Source organism: Pristiophorus japonicus, unplaced genomic scaffold (assembly GCF_044704955.1).
Source record: "Pristiophorus japonicus isolate sPriJap1 unplaced genomic scaffold, sPriJap1.hap1 HAP1_SCAFFOLD_239, whole genome shotgun sequence".
NCBI classification, from domain to species: domain Eukaryota; kingdom Metazoa; phylum Chordata; class Chondrichthyes; family Pristiophoridae; genus Pristiophorus; species Pristiophorus japonicus.
Genome location: NW_027252112.1, coordinates 170416 through 178428, shown reverse-complemented (window position 1 = coordinate 178428; position 8013 = coordinate 170416).

Here is an 8013-nt window from a genome sequence, read left to right as displayed (position 1 = left end):
TATTTACCTGTAACACAAAGCATTACAAGCTCTGCACTGAATTCCCACTCTCTCCAAATTCCCAACTTTTACACTCTGTTTATGTCTACTCTGTGCAACCTCTCTTTTGATAGGGTAGTGCTCGAGAGGCTTCACGACAAGATTATTGCTATTAGTGGAAATATATTGAGCTGGATACAAAACTGGCTGACAGGATGTAGGCAAAGAGCAGTTATAGATGGAATTGATTCTGTTTGGAGTGGTGTCACGCAGGGATCAATGTTGGGACCATTGCTTTTCACTGTTTTTATTAATGATCTGGATGTAGGGATTGGCGACACAATCTGCAAATTTTGCAAATGATGCCAAGATCTGTGCGAGTGTTGGGACTGTAGAAGAGGCTCATCTGCTTCAGGCAGATCATAATGTGTTGGGAGACTGGGCTCAAGACTGGAAAATGGTGTATAAATTAGATAATTGCAGTGTTATGCATGTGGGCAGGGAAATGCTCAACATTCATACACCCTCCAGGAAAAGGCATTAAAGATGGTGGAGATAGAAAGAGATTTAGTGAATACATCCTTAAAGGTACACGAGCAATGCTGTGCAGTGACAGCTAGAGCAAATAGGGTGTTGGGGTGTATCCATAGGACAATTGAGTATGAGACGAGGCGTACTGTATTATCCTTGTACAAGACCTTAGTCAGGCCGTACTTGGAATACCGTGGCCAGTTTTGGTCTCCTCACAGGGTGGGTGATATTGAGGCTCTGGAAAGGGTGCAGAGGAGGGCCACTAGACTCATTCCCAATTTAAAGCACCTTCGTTATCAAGATAGGCTAAAAGAGTTGGAACTCTACATTTTACAGAAGCGTCGACTTAGGGGGATCTGATTGAGGTTTATAAGATGATAAAGGGAATAGATTGTTACAGGTGACAGTAGATCAGGCAGGACCAGGGTCAAACATTTCAGGCCAGATCGAGGTTAGATGTCAGGAGGCGGTCCTTTTCCCAGAGGACAGTGGACCTCTGGAACAGGCTGCCATCTCGTGCGGTGAATGCTGAATTCCTTCAAGCGAAAGCTGGATTTGTTTCTGGCTGCGGCAGAGATCACCTTTTACAGAAGGTCGGTACTGCAGGGAATTCAAGGCCGGAGTGATCGCATGGATTAGTTTCAATCGCCTCGATGGGTCGGAGAGGAATTTCCCATGTTGTGGTGGGAAGGTTAGTTGGAAAGCATGAGTTCAAACTGGACATAAACTCATTGATCCCACACTCCTAGCAGAGAGCTGACCTTGAAGCGAGCTTGTGTCAATCATCGATTGATTGTCCAACTCACACCCCCTTTAGCATAACTGAACACTGAGAGTGCAAGGTTGGCACTCTACATTTTAGAGAAGAGTAGACTGAAGGGGGATTTACGCAGTGATAGTCAAGGTTCACAGAGAATGGAAAAGGAAATAGGCATATTCTGAGATAAAACCAGAAAACGCTGGAAATAGTCAGAGGGTCAGGCAGCATCTGTGGAGAGAGAAACAGAGTTAATGTTTCAGGGCGATGACCCTTCGTCAGAACTGGGAAAAGTTGGAGACATGACAGGTGCAAGTGTAGGGGCAGGGAAAGGGGGAGGAGAGGAAAGAACAAAAGGGAAGGTCTGTGATGGGGTGGAAGGCAGGAGAGATTAGAGAGACAAAGGGATGATGGTGTGAGGTGAAAGGAGATGGTAATGGGACAAGTTAAGAAACAAAAGATGAGTCTAGAGAGGGTGTAAATGAGAATGGCAGAATCATCAACAACTGCCCTGGGAATTAATAGAGGGAGAAATTCTGGTCTGAAATTGTTGAACTCGATGTTGAGTACAGAAGGCTGTAAAGTGCCTCATCGAAAGATGAGATGCTGTTCCTCGAGCTTACGTTGAGCTTCATTGGAACAATGCAGGAGGCCGAGGACGGAGAGGTCAGAGTGGGAGTGGAGCGGAGAATTAAAGTGACAGGCGACTGGAAGCTCAGGGTCACACTTACGGACTGAACGGAGGTGCTCCTCAAAGTGGTCACCCAATCGACGTTTGGTCTCCCCAGTGTAGAGGAGACCACACCGTGAGCAGGAATACAGTATACTGAATTGCAGGAAGTACAAGTAAATCGCTGTTTCACCTGGAAGGAGTGTTTGGGGCCCTGGACAGTGGGAAGGGGGGGGAGGGAAAAGAGCAGGTGTTGCATCTCCTGCACTTGCACGGGAAGGTGCCGTGGGAAGGGGAAGGGTGCTGGGGGAAGGGGAGGGGTGCTGATGGAAGGGGAGGGGTGCCCTTGGAGGGGGAGGGGTGCTGGGGGAAGGGGAGGGGTGCCTTGGGAGGGGGAGGGGTACTGGGCAAGGGGGTGGGGGGCAAGCCGTGGCAAGGGTAGGGGTACCATGGGAAGGGGAGATGTGCCGTGGGAAGGAGAGGGGTGCTGTGGGAAGGAGAGGGGTGCCAGGGCTGCAGAGGGAAGGGGAGGGGTGCTGTGGGAAGAGGAGGGGTGCTGGGGAAGGGGGAGGGGTGCTGGAAGAAGGGGAGATGTGCCGTGGGAGGGGGAGGGGTGCAGGTGGGAAGAGAAGATGTGCTGGGGGAAGAGGAGGGGTACTGTGGGAAGAGGAGGCGTGCCGGGGGAAGAGGAGGGCTGCCGGGGGAAGAGGAGGGGTGCTGTGGGAAGAGGAGGGGTGCTGGGGGAAGGAGAGGGGTGCTGGGGGAAGGAGAGGGGTGCTGGGGGAAGGAGAGGGGTGCTGGGGGAAGGAGAGGGGTGCTGGGGGAAGGAGAGGGGTGCTGGGGGAAGGAGAGGGGTGCTGGGGGAAGGAGAGGGGTGCTGGGGGAAGGAGAGGGGTGCTGGGGGAAGGAGAGGGGTGCTGGGGGAAGGAGAGGGGTGCTGGGGGAAGGAGAGGGGTGCTGGGGGAAGGAGAGGGGTGCTGGGGGAAGGAGAGGGGTGCTGGGGGAAGGAGAGGGGTGCTGGGGGAAGGAGAGGGGTGCTGGGGGAAGGAGAGGGGTGCTGGGGGAAGGAGAGGGGTGCTGGGGGAAGGAGAGGGGTGCTGGGGGAAGGAGAGGGGTGCTGGGGGAAGGAGAGGGGTGCTGGGGGAAGGGGAGGGGTGCTGGGGAAGGAGAGGGGTGCTGGGGAAGGAGAGGGGGTGCCGGGGGTGACTGCGGAATGGACCAGAGGGTCCCGGAGGGAGCGGTCCCTTCGGAATGCTGAGAGGGGAGGGGAGGGGAGGGGAAGATGTGATTGGGTGGTGGGATCACACTGGAGGAGGAGGAAATGGCGGAGGATAATCCGTTTAACGTGGAGGCTGGTGGGGTGAAAGGTGAGGACAAGGGGAACCCTGTCGTGGTTCTGAGAGGGAGAGGAAGGGGTGAGAGCAGAGCTGCAGGAAATAGAACGGACACAGTCGAGGGCCATGTCAATCTCAGTGGGAGGAATCCTCAATGTCAGAATGTGAAAAATACAAACGTTTTAGACGGCCTGAACAGGATTAGTAAAAGAATTAAAAGTTGCATATTAACAGCAAACTTTCTGTTTCTGTAAATACAGACTGTTCATAGTCCTGAGTACAAAACAGAGTGCAGTGAGTCAGAAGCAGCCAGTGAAGCTGTATATTGGCCATACGACAAACAGAAGATGGAGCTGCAATTTAACTTGGAGATGGTGAGGATGGATGAAGTGTGTGAGGACCTGGAGAGGCCAGCCACAAATCAGCTGCAGGATATTAGGAAAAAGCATGGAATCTTTCCAGGAAAACCCTCCAAACCTCAAAACAGCCACAGCACCTTGAATGCTGGAGAGGAAAAGGCAGGGGCTGCACATGGCAGTAGCAAGGCCCGAGGGCTGTTGGTAGCCCTTCAACATGTCACACTTGCTGTTATCCAGGGCCGAGGCCTGCATTGCTCCTCGGGAACAGTGTGCGCTGTGTGCAAGCAGAAGGATTGTGATCTACACACCATTAACGTGAGTTCAGATGAAAAATCGGAGGTGTATTATTTAGAAGGTTAGTGATTTCTTTACAACTAATGCCTTCATCTTATCTCAGTACACTTAATTTGACCTGGGAACGAATTGTTACCTTTCGACGAGTCTGTACCTGATCGGGTTCACAATCATCAGAGGGATGACTGGGAGTACGATTGTGGCTTCTGTTTCTGATCTTTCCGTGGCTACTGTTGAAAATTGATTGCAGACTTTAATCATTAATACTTGTGCACCATTAAGACACAGAAGTAGTAAACTGCACTTCTAGTTTAAAACAGATTGGGTAGAGTAGGACTGGACCAGACCAGACCACGACAGTCCACCTGACCAGCCAGAGTTCAAAACTACAACACACAGTCCGCCGTCTCGCTCTTCACTGGGTTTTCTCACAAAGTGGCCAAGTCTCGGACAGTTCAGATTGCGTGGATGGCATGAAGGATTACAGCTAGCAAGTGAAATTTTGAGAAAGATAGTCACCAAGAAATGAAATAGTGAATTGAGGAAAAAATGTTGTTACCCAGAGAGCGGTGAGAATGTGGAACTCGCTGCCACAGGGAGCGGTTGAGGCGAGTGGCATAGATGCATATAAGGGGAAGCTGGATAAACATGAGGGGGAAAGGGATAGAGGGTTATGCTGATAGGGTTAGATGAGGAAAGATACAAGGAGGCTGAAATGGAGCATAAAGGTTCGGCCGAATGGCCTGTTTCTGTGTTGTATATTCTATGTAATCTTACATAAAATTTTAGACAATATGATATGACAATGTTAGTATAAATGTAAAGCTGGATGCCTCGAAACAGTTCGATGTTTTATAACTGAAATTGCCGTGAAACTTTCTAAACTTGGAAATGGGGAAGTGCGGTAAGCCCACAGCCATCAGAATATGTTTCTGAATGAATTGGAGAACAGATAATGACGTAGTTTAGCCACGTAACTGGAATAGACATGCACTGACTTCTCAAAATGGTAACCCAAGGAAATGTGAAAGGGGAAGGCATGGGATGCTGTAGATGGGAGAGAAATGAAATACAAAATGTCCCTTTCTGAGGTTATTCATAGAGGGAACTATTGGTGAACAATGTTCCAATCAGTATCCGTATGGTCAGGCAGAACTTTCACTTTGAACATGGGGAGCAGGAGGCCTACACTTGTGTGTCCAACTCTGTGTCGCCAACTCTGGCTGGATATATTCCTGGAGCTTTCATCACATGGCCTCCCGCCTCCAAAAGCTGCCCGCCCCCACACTCCCGCCATTGGATGTCTGACACATCAATCCTCATGGAGCCCCGCCCCCACACTCCCGCCATTGGTCGTCTGACACGTCAATTCTCGCGGAGCTCCGCCACCACACTCCCACCATTGGACGTCTGACACATCAATCCTCACGGAGCCCGGCCCCCACACCCCCCCCCCATTGGTTGTCTGATACATCAATCCTCGCGGAGCCCCGCCCCACCCTCTCGCCATTAGTCATCTGACATGTCAATCGTTGCGGAGCCCCCGCCCCCACAATCCCGCCATTCGTCGTATGATACATCAATCCTTGCGGAGCCCCCGCCCCCACACTCCCGCCATTAGTCATCTGACACGTCAATCCTCATGGAGCCCCCCCCCCCCCCACTCTCCCGCCATTGGTTGTCCCATTCGTCAATCCTCGCGGAGCCCCACCCCCACACTCTCGCCATTGGCCATCTGACACGTCAATCCTCACAGGGCCTCGCCTCCACACTCCCGCCATTCTTTGTCCGACATGTCCATCTTCACAGAGCCCAGCCCCCCATGGCCAATTGGAAGACAAATATACTGTGGGGCATTCCCGACCCCTGCCCTCTCACCGCCCTTCCACAACGGTCCATGGAAACAGATGTCCTACTCTACTTTACCTTTAAGGGGCAGAAGAGATTGAGAGTGCACCAGCCCTGACATAGTAATTTCATGAAACATTTTAATTCTAAAAACAAAATGTTATCCATCCTCACTTACTGCAAAGGTAAAGAACGTAAACATTGCTGTTCCATGTGAAAATGGATACTGGAGAAATCCTCACAGAATGGCACGAACAAGGGAGAAATGACTTTTGCTCTGTATATTTACCAGCCTCACAAAATGACCATTACCATTGAGAGTTAAAGGAAAGGGCCATCATAGCTACCTCCTTTTAGGTGACTGGAGCCGCAAGGATTGCTTATCTGGAGAAAGGTAGATTGTGTCGAGAGAATAGACCCGATACCCGGCCATAAGAGTGTCAGATGCTTGCATTAGATGCAAACAGTGACTAGATGTTGTCTCCCTTCACACCTCTGTCACTGGCCTGTTAAACATGCACGGTATCTATAAAGAAACACGACTATTTTACTGCATTACAGGTGCTCCTCAACCTTAGACTCAATGCCCCAGCATATCCTGGGCCGATGACAATCCGTGATCTACCTGTTTGTTTCCACAGAAGGGGTGCCTCCCTCTGACTGCTCTGGGATGATAATGAAAGTAATGAACAGTGAATGTCCATTCTTAATTCACAATGAGCGTGACCAGTACTTACGGCCTGGCAATGGCCACCAAAGGATAGTTCTCAGTCGGCAGAACTCGGAGTCTGGTGAGTGTCGGTGCTTGAAATAACAGTCCTGTGTAACGCACCTTGTATCGTGCTTGGTGTAGCGCAATATTGTCACTGCATTATGCATTCCCTTGCCTCTTCTTGGTGAACCTTTGGAATTCTCTACCCCAGAGGACTGTGGCGGCTCAGTCTTTGAGTATATTCAAGACAGAGATCGATAGATTTTTGGATATTAAGGGAATCAAAGGATATGGGGACAGTGCAGGAAAGTGGAGTTGAGGTCGAAGATCAGCCATGATCTCATTGAATGGCGGAGCAGGCTCGAGGGGACGAATTGGCGACTCCTGCTCCTAATTCTTATGTTCTTATGTTTTGCCCCATATCAAGATCGAGAGGTTGGAGAGGAGCTGAGCGGGCCTGCTCTCAGGGGTCGGCCCTTACTGCGCTTGAGTAGGCAGCTGAGAGCGGCATGACAGTAAGTTTAGCTTGCCCCGAGAGACTGTGTACACAGTGCCCCGAGAGACTGTGTACACAGTGCCCCGAGAGACTGCGTACACAGTGCCCCGAGAGGCTGTGTACACAGTGCCCCGAGAGACTGCGAACACAGTGCCCCGAGAGACTGGGTACAGTGCCCCGAGAGACTGCGTACACAGTGCCCCGAGAAGCTGTGTACACAGTGCCCCGAGAGACTGTGTACAGTGCCCCGAGAGACTGCGTACAGTGCCCCGAGAGACTGCGTACACAGTGCCCCGAGGGGCTGTGTACACAGTGCCCCGAGAGACTGTGTGCACAGTGCCCCGAGAGACTGCGTGCACAGTGCCCCAAGAGGCTGTGTACACAGTGCCCCGAGAGACTGTGTACACAGTGCCCCGAGAGACTGCGTACACAGTGCCCCGAGAGGCTGTGTACACAGTGCCCCGAGAGACTGTGTACACAGTGCCCCGAGAGACTGCGTACACAGTGCCCCGAGAGACTGTGTACACAGTGCCCCGAGAGGCTGTGCACACAGTGTCCCAAGAGATTATGTACACAGTGCCCCGAGAGGCTATGTACACAGTGCCCCGAGAGAGTATGTACACCATGCCCCAAGAGGCTCTGTACACAATGCCCTGAGAGACTGTGTACAGTGTCCCGAGAAACTGTTTACACATTGCCCCGAGAGGCTGTGTACACTGTGCCCCGAGAGGCTGTGTATACCATTGCCTGTGTACACAGACTGCGTACACAGTGCCCGAGTGGCTGTGTACAATCACTGCCCCGAGAGACTGTGTACACACCGCCCCAAGAGACTGTGTACAGTCGGTGCCCCGAGAGACTGTGTACAGTCAGTGCCCCAAGAGGCTGTGTATATAGTGCCCCGTGAGACTGTGTACACAGTGCCCCGAGAGACTGTACAATCAGTGCCGCCAGAGAGACTGTACACACAATGCCCCAAGAGTCTGTGTACACAGTGCCCCGAGAGACTGTGTTCACAGTGCCCCGAGATACT